We start from the raw sequence: 12343 nt of genomic DNA, 5'->3' as shown, positions 1-12343 counted from the left end.
TAATATAATTCAAGACCCAATAAGATGCAGCATAGTATAAGAAAGAAAGGAAAATTTAAGGTCCTGTTTTCTGGCATTTAAATTTGAGGAGAAAAAAAAAAAAACTCCTAAAAATATAGACAGCCCAAACTCAACAGAAAATAAAAACCACATTTGACCTATCTTAGAAATATAAAGATATTTTAGTATATACCTTAACTATAAAATCTATAAATCTTCATGTATATAAATTTAATGTTAAAACATCAACTACACATGTATATTCAGCTAAAAAATTAAAGAATGCAATTTGCAAAAAGATCAATTTCAGCATTTACAAAAGTATAACATTTTGAACAAAAATCCATAGAAACTGTGTACGATATGTGTAAAAATTATGAAATTGTATTGAAAGTCACTTGAGTGAACTAATAAATATAGAGAACATAGTTCATGTTCATGAATATAAAGACTTAACATCAAAAGAAAACTGTTCACCTAACTTTACCATAAAAATTTAATATAATACTAATCAAAATCAACAAAAGATTTATTATTTGTTTATTTAACTATGAATACACATTCAATATGCCAGAATTCTATTTTTTTGTAAATTCTTGACACAAAACCAAAAATAAAATTTGAAAAATACCATTTACAGTAACATCTCAAATAACAAATGTCTAGAAATAAATCTTTAAAATGTTTCTCTCTGAAATTAAATCGTTGTAAAATAATTCAAAGATCAATACACAGAAGACTTCCAAAAACACTGGGAATAATTAATAAAGAAAATACACCATATTCATAGGCGAGAAGAATAAACGATGCAGATTCGTATTTCCCCCAGATTGTTCATAGTTTCAGTGTAGTTGTAATCAAAGCCCATTAGTCATGTACAGGGGGATGTGTGTGTGTGTGTGTGTGTAAATCAACAAGATCACTGAAACTATTATATGGAAATACAAAGAGCTAATAGCTGACATGCTCTAGAAGATTAAAGAAAACATAGTAGGAGGACTTATAAAATCTGTATAAAGTTATTATAATCCAACTAGTAGATTATTAAAGCAAGAGTAAACACATACTCACAAAACATACAACATATGATACAAATTTAACCAAGACTTATCTTAAATATAAAAAAAATTCTACACTGAATAAGATAGAGACCAAATGGAAAAAAATAGCCATTTACAATGGGAATAATATATTGCCAATGATCATACAGAAATTAACTCAATATTATTAGTAATTATAAAAATGCAAATTTAAGCCATGGTCTACCACTACCCATCCACTAGAATAGCTAAAATCATTAACAAAAACAAAACAAAATAATTGACTGTCACATGTTGGTGAAAATATACAATAACAAGAACTTTTATATGCTTCTTCTGTACAAATCGGTCTATTCAGTTCAGCATTTATCTGTTAAACTTTAAGTTATACATCCATTATGACTCATAAATTTCAGTCCCAGTAGAAATCTGGAGAAATGTATGTGTGTGTATCCAAGAAGATTTTTACAGCAATCCATGGAGATGCTATTCTTCATAGGTTCAACCTGAAAACAATTCACACTTTCATAAGATTAACTAAGTGAGGTATATATTCATGCAGTGGAATAACATGTAGAAATAAAAATGAATAAACAATACCGATATGTCACAACATGGTTGAATTTTTTCAAAACATAATCTTGTTCGAAAGAAGCAAGACAAAAAATAATACTTTATTTTCCCACTAATACAATATACAAAGCAATCAAAATTAAACTGTATCGCTAGGATGTGCAGCCTCAAATAATAAAAGCATAAAGTGCAGCAGGAAAGTGATTATCAATAAAAGCAGCAGGTTGTTTGCATTCAGGGAAAAGGAGATTGTGGCTGAGAAGCGGCATTTGGGGGACTTCTGGAGAGAAGGCCATGTTCTTTCTTAGTGTTAGTGTTATAATATTTCATGCAGATGCTCATTCATATTTTATTCACTCCTCTGTAAGTGTGTTATACTTCACAGTAAAAGAATGTTTTAGAAAATGTGTACAAACTTGCAAATTGGAAAGTAGATCCAAGATGTTTTTGAAAAAGCCAGTGTAGGAGGGGCAGACACAAAGACTTATGACAAAGCAACCGAAATTAAGATGATGCAGTGTTTATGCAGAGGAGGAAATATTGACCAACTGAATAGAGGAGAGCTCAGAAGCAGACTCATAATGAGAATTGTATGAAAGAGGTAGCAAAGCAAATCCCTGAGAAAAGAAAATGTTCAACAAATGTTGATAAAAATGCATTATGCCCATGTTAAAAATCATCTCTCGCTTCATGCACAAAACCAGATGCATTTAACATTTAAATACCTGAAGAAAAAAGATTGAAGCCTGTGAAAATGATAGATGAATATCTTTCCCACCTCAAGATATGGAAGGATTTCTTAAGCAAACACAAAGTCTGGGCCATAACTACAAAGACTATATTAAAATTAAATAGTTTGGTTTATCAAAAATGCCTTTAAAAATGGGAAAACATAACTTAAAAACCTTGAGAAAATATTTGCAGCGCATTTAATCAACAAAGGATTTCCACATATCAATAAAGGAAAGGTCAACCATAGTAGACTTGAACAAGTATTTAATAGCCATATGAATAAATATCAATCTCTGGTAACCAAGAAAGTGCACGCTGAGGACATGATGAGAAACCATTCCACAATCATTTGATTGGAGAAAGCTAAGAAGCCTGATATTACCCACAGTCAAGGGGCTGTTTTAAACATTGTTGGTCAAAATGCCAAATCAGTACAGCTGCTTCAGAAAACAATTCAGCACTGTGTTACACAGTTGAAGATTCACATAACCTATGACTTGCCAAGTCCAGAGCTATGTACACACTCAAGATGAATTGTAGCTCATTTACATAAACGCATTTCCAGAAAAATTCATAGTATTTATAGTCATAATAATGAATCAATAAATGATTTTCAATGGAAAAACAGATTTTTTAAAAAATGTGACATATCCCCACAATGGAATCTTTTACATCAGTGGAAACAGACAAACTGCAATAAAAAAAATAAAAAAAAATAAAGGAAAAACTGTAGTAACAAAATTTGGACTAATAATAAAATTTTAAAAAACTAAAGAAAAACTGAATTTTATTGTTTTTCTAAAATTTTGCTCAGTTTAGATCTATCTGTGTATATGCATGTGTGTATGATAAATGCATATTGCAATATATATATAAACATATGATATATGTTTGTATATCACACAAACTTCAATGCAGTGGTAATTTCTAGGGAAGATGAGATCTTGAGGATGTGAGATAGGGAAAGAGTACGTCATGTGATGGGAAATATTCTAGTTTTGGAACTGGATGGTAATTCCACTTTAATTTACTGTACTACTGAAAACAAATGAATGAGGGGCTGAATGAATAAAAGACGGTAAAATCTTTAAATTGCTTGCTTAACTGAGTATTAAAATTGGCTCTCTTAGTGCTCCCTTCATCACTTTTATGAGGATTAGTTGTACCATGCATTTCTAGCACCAAACCCACTACTTAGAGACTGATATCCAACGCGCTCTGGTCTGCTTCCTCTTCCATCACAAAGCTACTTATTGGCCCTCGGCTAGCTATGTAAATTGAGGTAGTTATTTAAGACCTAAAAATCTCATTTTTCTCCCCTCTGTCTAACAGAATGAAAAACAGCTCCCTTGCCTATTTTATAAAGCAGTAGTGGATTCAAATGAAGCAATCTAGGGGGAAAACTCTACAAACTTGTACACTGCTACTGTGATAGTTTATCAGAATAATACTCATGAAACATCTTAAAGCAGGTATTTATTAGACATTCCACTCGAATTGAACACTAAACATTGTCCTGTGATACATTTAAAGTTAAGCCCATTCATCAGTAAATACACATTTGTTAGCATCTTCTGGATACAAGAGACCACGTGGGGATTGGGAGGCTGACAGTCATAGAAGACAGGTTCTTCTCAGTAAAGGTACCCGGCCAGTTAGGTGGGTGTTGAGCACAGGTGCACGCCAACTCTAATCTCCCATGACTGATCCAAAAGTCATCCCCAGTATTGCCGCTGCAGCTTCCAAAAGTTATTCTTCCTTTAGTGTCTTTGCTCAGTAAATCCTATTTTAATAGCTCTCATTTTGACATCTCTGCTTCCCATTCAGAGAGGTTTGGAGTACAGCATTTACCATTCATTAAAAAAAAAAATGACTAAAGCCCTAACTTCAAGGTTATGTTCCCTTTTGTGTGGATCTATTACTTTATGCGTGGGATGCTGTTTGAATGAATGTTCATCAACTTAGATGTGACATTTTAAACTGAGGTTAGATCATTAGGGATTCTTCACTTATCCAGTGAGAATAAGCTAACTTCTCTCAATCTTTTTTTTTTCTCTTCCATAATATGAATTTGAAGCCTGACCTTGTTTTGGTTGAAGTAGGCTAAACTTCTTTGACAACAATGATGATACTTCCTGAAGTACGGTGACTGGGACTGTCTCCAAGCAAGATTTTAGCAGGAGGATTTATACTGCTAACAAAGTCTCAGAAAAACCCCGTTGTGTTTATTTCTCTTGTTGCCTTCCCATCGCAGTATCTGTACCATTTCTCAGAAAAAAATTTGTCAATTATATTTCAAGTGGCAATGAGAACTGGAATAAATTTAAATGTTCCTAAGAGATAGATAGATAGATGGATAGATAGATAGATGGATAGACAGATAGTCATCAGTATCATCCTGAGGTTTTTGCAATAGCTTGCAAGTGAGATCAGCAGATAATTATAATAACTTTTAAATTATTTTCTAAAGACTATCTTCATTCTTTTATTTACGGTACTAACTCATACTCTACTTGGTTTAATATCTTAATCATACTTAAATTGAACAGACTTAAAAACAAAACAAAACAAAAAAGGAAATAATAAAATAAATGCACTCAAAAATAACATCTTATGAGAAAAATAAGAAGAAACTATTTTTCAAGTGGATTTTGTTCTCTTAAGTATTATTCTAAATTGGTTCCAAGAAGAAAGTGGTGTAACCTCTTAAGCAAACACTGTTTCCTTATTTTTAATGTGTCACTAAATTTGGAGGTTTAATTTTTCCATTGGCATAAAGTTACTGAATGTTAATAATTTTTTGACTAGGCTATTGTACTTGTCAAAATCAACAATTTATTCGAGTGCAGGGAATCCTTCAAGGATGAATACTAAAAGGTCTTACTAAGGTTTTGGTGAAAAGAGGAGCTGAAACTATTAATACTCATTCTAATCCTTGTGTAATCCTCATGTAGGCAATTTAATCTTTTTTTTTACACAGCATCCTTAACTCTGAGATTAACTGTGAAAACATAAAGGCCAATATGATACCATCCCTTTAAATTAATACCTGGTATTTGGAGACTAGAAAAAAAAAAGTATTTCTCAGCATATTCATTACCCAGCTGAGTCCTTGGTCTCATCTGAAGTATGGCAGGTACTGAGAGCAACACTTTAAGGGTTCATGCCTCCCAGAAGCAAAGGAAACCAAAACCATCAGATAATGAGCTACTCAGTCAGTAATGGCATGATTAGGATTCCACCTGGTAGCTGGGTGTTAAACCACCTGTCACATGGTTCTACATCGAGACCTGTAGATATTCCTCCTGTCCTACAAGATCTCCTTCTAGAAACTGCATACTCTGAATTTGTCTGAAAAATAATACTTTTGCAAAATTAAGATGTTGTGGTGCTTCTAAATATCTCAGCTTGGAATTGTAGAACTTTAAATGCCTTTGGGAATTTCAGGTTCTAGAGACACAGTTGGATGAGAATGTGACTATTACCCACCACAGGTTATTGTTGATATAGAATGCAAATGGCATTTGGACATGGCAGTTGGACAGTCACATATCTTTCCCCAGTGGCTCCCAGACTTCCAAAAACACTGCTCAGTTTTTAGTAGAGTTTAATATACATTGGTTGGGATGACTTGACTAAATCTCCTGAAATGAAATAATCTTAGAAGTCAGGGAGACGTCATCCATTGCCTACACCCTTAGTAAACCTAACAATAATATTCTGTATTGACTACAGTATTGTCTTTGGTTCTGTGAACTTATAGGAGAACTTGCATATAAGCATCTCTGGGAATTGTTATTGAAACTCGACTAATTTAATATATGCCCTATAATATCTTGCCCTAATAATTATGCCCACCCTTTACAAATCAGCCAAAGATGGTGAGTGTTAGAGCCTAAAGGGCAGTTTTTAAAGAAAACTTAGAACAAAAACATTTAAAAGGACAACATGTAAAACACAACAAAAACATAAGGAAATTTAGAACTGAACAATAAATATTCCATTGTCTTCCATGTCGGGAAGTAAGCATTAAGAGGAACTTCACCCAGTCCTGCCCTGGATCAAATAGCCTGGAGCTGTAAAAATGAAGTTATCTAGGGGAACAGAACCTTGTCCCTTTTATTCTCTGCTTTCCTAAGATAAATATCTGGAGAACCATCCATAGCCAGGGGACTAAATCCATCATGTTTACTGTTTCTACTTCAGAGGGTTCCTATGCTTGCTAATCTAATATCATATGATGTCTTTATCCCTGGGTCAAAGAGGGGTAGAAAAGTTTTGAAGAAACATCTACACTATATCCTTTATTTTAATCTTTGCCTTCCTATAAATGAGCTGCTGCTGCTTTTTTTTTTTTTAAGCTTAAAATCCAATATGCCTAATTTAATCAGCCTCAATCAGGTTGGTAAGGAAAGTAGAAACAGGAATGCTGAGCAGTATAAACTTTCCCTACGTGATAATAAAGGAGCAAAGAGATTTCCATTGCAGTTTATGTAGCTCTAGGCAGACCCAGTTTCCACCTCCTTACAGTTAGGCTGGCTAGGCAAAAAGTTTGTAAATCTTAGGTCATACTTAAAGGAAATGGAGGATTTTCCCAAATTCTAGGTATTCAGCACAGCTTATCATATCTTCATAGCTTTGGCAAAGAGGAAGAAACAAATGTGAGTCTTTGATAGTAAGCGGACATCAGTCTTTCGCAAAGGCATGCTCGATTGTGGCTTAGGGCATGTGCATGTGTTGAAGATGACACTTATTATATTAACATGGACCAAATGCTTAAGATCTCTGATCCTCGATTTTTCTGAAATAGGCTAATAATACCACCTCATTGGCTGCGTGTGAGGAAGAGCAGGATATCATATATGGCACATAGGAGAACAGCAGCTTCTATAACGAATGTTTGTCACTTTGCCTTCTCCGTATCCTTTCTTCTCATTTAATAGCAGAAAAGATCACGTGTTGGTGGGCCTGTACCTCCCTGGACTCCACCTATTGGTGGCATTGATGGGTCTGTAGTTTGGACACATGTTCCAAGCAAGTCGCTCATACCCCTTATCTGAAATTGATCCATAGCTACAAAAAGGGAAAATGAACTTCATTCTACTTCACCTGTTAAGTTGCCTTTGTGATCCTGAAAATGTTGGTAGTCATAGTCCCATCAAAAGGGTGAGACATATGCAAAGGGAAGCCAGACTGAAAGATGGGTGGGTGTGCTTGGGAAGAAAGGGAAAGGCTTTGTGATCATTCTGGTTATGGCTTCCAGCTGTGCCTGAAGCTATACCTGCCCTTGAAGTTACCAGTTTTAGCATCCAATAAATCTGCCCAACCTTTTTATTATTTAGCTTTAGCTAATTACATCGGGGTTCTGTCACTGACAGTTAGAAGTTCTGACTCTTATAGTCAATCAGTACTCACTATTTTTGAGCTTCCTTGGAACCTTACAGCAGTCTTCAACCACATTTTGGTGTAATTAGGATTTGTGAAAAAAATTTCCTTTTTCCTGATTCTGATGGTCATTTTTCTCTCTTCATTATAGGAAAGATGGTTAGTGGAATGACCTCCCTCCCCCACAAAAAAAGAAAAAGAAAATGTTAGTCTATGAAATACTTTGATTATGTTGCTTATCTCAAGTGTGATCAAAATTGTTGCTTTTAGGTACAGAAGACCTAGTAAATGAAGAATACGGTGCTTCTTGTGATGTATTGTGATTTCTGGCAACTCACCGAGCTTGGTATAACTACCTATTCTGTCACTAACTAATTTGTAACTCTGGCAAAGCTAATTAACCTCTTGAAAGTTCAGTTTCCTTTTTGATAAAATATGGAATTTAAAAATACACAACATTTAAAGTTGTTATATGGAACAATTGAGAAAACGCATACGCGTAACTTAGCTAGTTTCTGGCATAGACAATACCCTCAATAAATGGAAACAATAACCATTGTTCTTGTCCTTCCAAAGGGTGTTCCCCATCTGGCTTTACCAACTCTCTCTCTCTAACAAGGAATTACTTCCCTGCTTTGGGAGATGACCTGTGCTTATGTATACAAATTACAAAAAAAAAAAAAAAAAAACCACATTCTGACTCTTTTTAACTTGTTCTCTTTATAACTAGGTACTCCATCTCCTCTGCAGCTTGTCTGTTGCTTTTAAGCTGGGTTTACTTGATCAAATACTTCTAACTTAATGTGAGTTTAAAAATGAAATTCAAGCCAGCTGTACTGATTTGGAGTCTTATAAGCATAATTATTTTAGGAGACTCTGTAGAGGTTAACATCATTATTTTGATTATGAATCACATACAGAATGCTTTATTTTTGCAAAGAGCTTTGGCATGGTTTTATAATTTAAAGTCAAAAGTGACTCAGTGGGGGATGTGTCACCCATTATAGATGGGGAAAGAAGAGCCAAAGGGAGTTAAACAATTGCGGAGCAAGTCCACCATTAACCAGAGTGTCTGGACATGGGTTTCCTAAGCACTGACGTCTGCACGAGACTGACTCCACCAGGGCAGTGAAAATTCACACAACTGGATATCATTAGTTTGGCTGTTTCTCTTTTTTACCCCTAAATAAACATTTTGGGGAGGGATTTATTTAACAAACAGTCCATTCTGATGGTGGTACAAAAGTAACTTACTTGACAACAGTCCATAAGTTTAAGAAATGAAAGAAACTAGGTCTTGTTGATCTAATAATAATATTTTAAATTATTTAAACTTACTTTGTTTCAGCGTAATGATCTTCATGCATTTGTCCATCATTGCTATCCTGAATTCACTTTAGTACTGCCCATAGCTACTGTCAATTGACTGGGATAAGATCAGTCCTGTATAAAAATTATGAACCTCAGGTTATTATTTGTTTTATCATGCTCTATTTGCTTAAATCAGACTTTCAGAAGAGAGAGAGAGACACATAAAATTCAAATGCTGAATTTTTTAAAAACCCCATTCTATGGTTGTACGTATGCAAATGTGAGGTAAATTAGAAAACTCTCCAGATAGATCAAATATTTTCTCTAAGGAGTTATAACAATGTTGCTCACAGGGATGCTTTCTCAAAAAGTGAGAATTAATTATCTCCTACTAATATAACTTGAGCAAAGGTGTGCATTTCATTCATGGAATGGTGTCACCTGATTTAAAGTCAGATGAGAGAAAATAAATTTCCTCACAAATATTTATTTCTCTGTTCACAAACAAGAGAAAACCAAATCTAAATTGCATTATGCAGAAGAGTAACAGTCTTAAAAAGCTTAGGGGCAGGCTTCAGAATCAGTTTGATCCAGGAGTTAAGTGATACCAAGTTTTGGCTTCTCTCCATTTCCTTTTTCTGTTTTCATATGGTGACCCAAGCAGACTTAGGCTCACATTTTCTTGGTTCAAAAGAAAAAAAAAGGAAATAAAAAATAAAAGAAACAAAACAAATAGGAAAGAGAAAGGAATAAAGAAAGAAAGAGAGAAAGAGAGAAAGAAAGAATGAGAAAGAGAGAAAGAAGAGAGAGAATTTATATTTTTCTAATCATTTGAACATAGAGCCTCAGGCCTGATTTTTGCTTATTTGTTAATTTTGGAACTGAATTGAATCACATAGCCACCCCTGATCTATTTTGTTCACTGATTTATTCATTTCAATAAACACTGAATTCTAGAAAAAGTCTGAGACGTCCGTCTCAGGCCTTATGATAAAATTTTTATTAAACCTTTCATTTATTTCTCAGTTTTTTTCCTAGAACAAACAACCCATATAGTATGTCAGTTGAAAGAACCTATTCCAGAAGACAGCTGACTCCTCTACCTAAATGACTCTTTAAATGCTGTTTTCTCTTAGGATTTTTACTGTTCCTGCAGTGCTTCTCCGGATTGCACATCACGGGATATCTGAGAGACCAGTTCTAGTACACCAAAGCTTAATTCAAGGCAGCCAAATTAAATCATCCCAGTGATTCAGTAATTTCCCAAGAAGACCTTCAGACCCCAAATTATAAGGAGTCAACTGCAGCGCTTAATTGTTTTCACAGATTTTTTTCCTCATTGATTTTAATTAAGGTCTTCCTTGTCTTGTGAGCTTGGAGGACTTTCATTGTCTATTGAGATAACTCTATTTGAAGTCAGATTGGCCAGAAAGTCACAAAAACCTAATAATTTTGCAAGAGCAAGTTACTCTGAAATATTGGGAAACCAGAATCCACCTTCCCTTGTCAGTGACAGTTACAAGCAAATATTGATTTCTGCTAAATATCTCCTGATTACATAGGGGAGGTAGCAGTTCTAGGGAATCTGGAATGCAAGAGCCTAAAGCTGAGGGCACAACCTTGGAGAAGGGAATTAGCTTTGGGAGTCTGACCTCTTAAGTTTCTCTATAAGAACTGATTTCATAATTCTTCAAATAAAGCTAGCTCATTTTCCTTAGGCTGGAAGAGGGTCCACAGCATTCACACTTAGCTTTCCCACCTGCAACAGGGAGCCATTCTCAATCATCTCCTTTCTTCAGGGGCTGCCAGGGGCTTAAAATATGTTCAATATAGTCTTCTGTTTAAAAGTGGAGGATATGCAGTTAGAGAGAGTAGGTTTCACAACCCTGGCCAACCACTTACCAGTGTGTAGCATTGGATAGTTACATATCACATCCAAATATCAGTGTTCACATCTGTGAAATGGGGAAAATAGTATTATCTACCTTAAATTTGTTTATATAATATCCTTTTCCAATATTTTGAGGGTTAAATGGGTATAGACAATGCTCAGTGATATGTAAACATCATTGTGTAATATGTGTATTAATATAATTTTGCAGAAAATAAAAGGGAGAAGGTGAATGTTTTCACCTTGCATGGTGAGTGATCAGGGAAACAGGCCAGTCCTGGGAGTGCCAAACCCACAATTCCTCCCACTCTTGTCTGGTTCCTTATGTACACTCCTAAGGGTGGCAGTGAGAGCACTCTCAAGCTGACAGAGTGTGCGTGCAGGAAACAAGCCAAGGTCTACTGGCAACAGAGACTGTTTGAGCTGTAGGGTTAACCATAAAAACAAAAGAGAGGTTACTAACAGCTGACATGGTGCACTGTAAGATCAAGAAAAGACATGCAAGCTTAAGGAACTTGGAAATAACCCCATCAGAGTATAACAAACAAAAAAGAATAAAAAAGAACTAAGAAAGCCAATATGATCTATAAGATATCTTCAAAAGAACCAATATCAGATTCATTGGAATTCCAGAAGGAGAAGTGGAGAAAAAAGGGAGTAGAAAGCTTATTTAAAGAAATAATGGCCAAGAACTTCTGAAATCTGGGGAGACACTTGGACATTCAAGTTCATGAAGCTAATAGGTCATCTAATTATTCCAATTCAAAACCATTTTATCCAAGACACATTATAATGAAAGTGTCAAAAATCACAGATAAAGAGAGAATCTTAAAGGCAGCAAGAGAAAAAAGATTGGAACCTTCACTGGGCTATCAGTGGATTTCTCAGTAGACAACTTACAGGACAAGAGAGAGTGGCATGATGTATTCAAAGTACTGAAAGGAAAAAATGGCCACCAAGAATACGCTATCAGCATTGCTATTCTTCAGAAATGAAGGATAAAAACTTTCCCGAACAAAAGCAGGAGTTTGCACTAAACCTGCCTTACAAAAAAAATGTTGGAGGGAGTTATTCAGGCTGATATAAAAAGATGCTACTTAGAAACATGAAGACATACAAAAATACACAACACACTGGAAAGGCAAACATACATAATCAAGTTCAGAAAACTCTAATTCTGCAATATGATGATGTGTTAACTAAATAACTATATTATCATTTAAAGAAAAGACTAATAAAATAACTATAACTATTATAATTTCTTAATGAAGAGATAATATAAAAAGAGGTAAATTGTGACATTGAAGACATAAAAGGGGAGAAATAAAAGAGTAGAATTTCTTATGTGATTAAAGTTAAATTGCTGTCAGCATGAAATGGACTGTTACATTTATAAGATGTTTGATGTAAG

At 34.6% G+C, this 12343-nt stretch overlaps 1 long non-coding RNA gene across 1 annotated transcript; it reads right to left on the bottom strand.

The window, feature by feature from the left end:
* Positions 1-636: 636 nt before the first annotated feature.
* On the bottom strand, positions 637-12091 carry LOC135319586 (uncharacterized). The gene is made up of 3 exons (XR_010378377.1): positions 10944-12091; positions 9069-9173; positions 637-1546 (listed from the first exon to the last, which is right to left on the bottom strand). It is a non-coding gene; the product is annotated as an uncharacterized LOC135319586 (long non-coding RNA).
* Positions 12092-12343: the final 252 nt, after the last annotated feature.

Source organism: Camelus dromedarius, chromosome 29, assembly GCF_036321535.1.
Source record: "Camelus dromedarius isolate mCamDro1 chromosome 29, mCamDro1.pat, whole genome shotgun sequence".
NCBI classification, from domain to species: domain Eukaryota; kingdom Metazoa; phylum Chordata; class Mammalia; order Artiodactyla; family Camelidae; genus Camelus; species Camelus dromedarius.
This window is presented reverse-complemented; position numbering and strand designations above follow the sequence as displayed.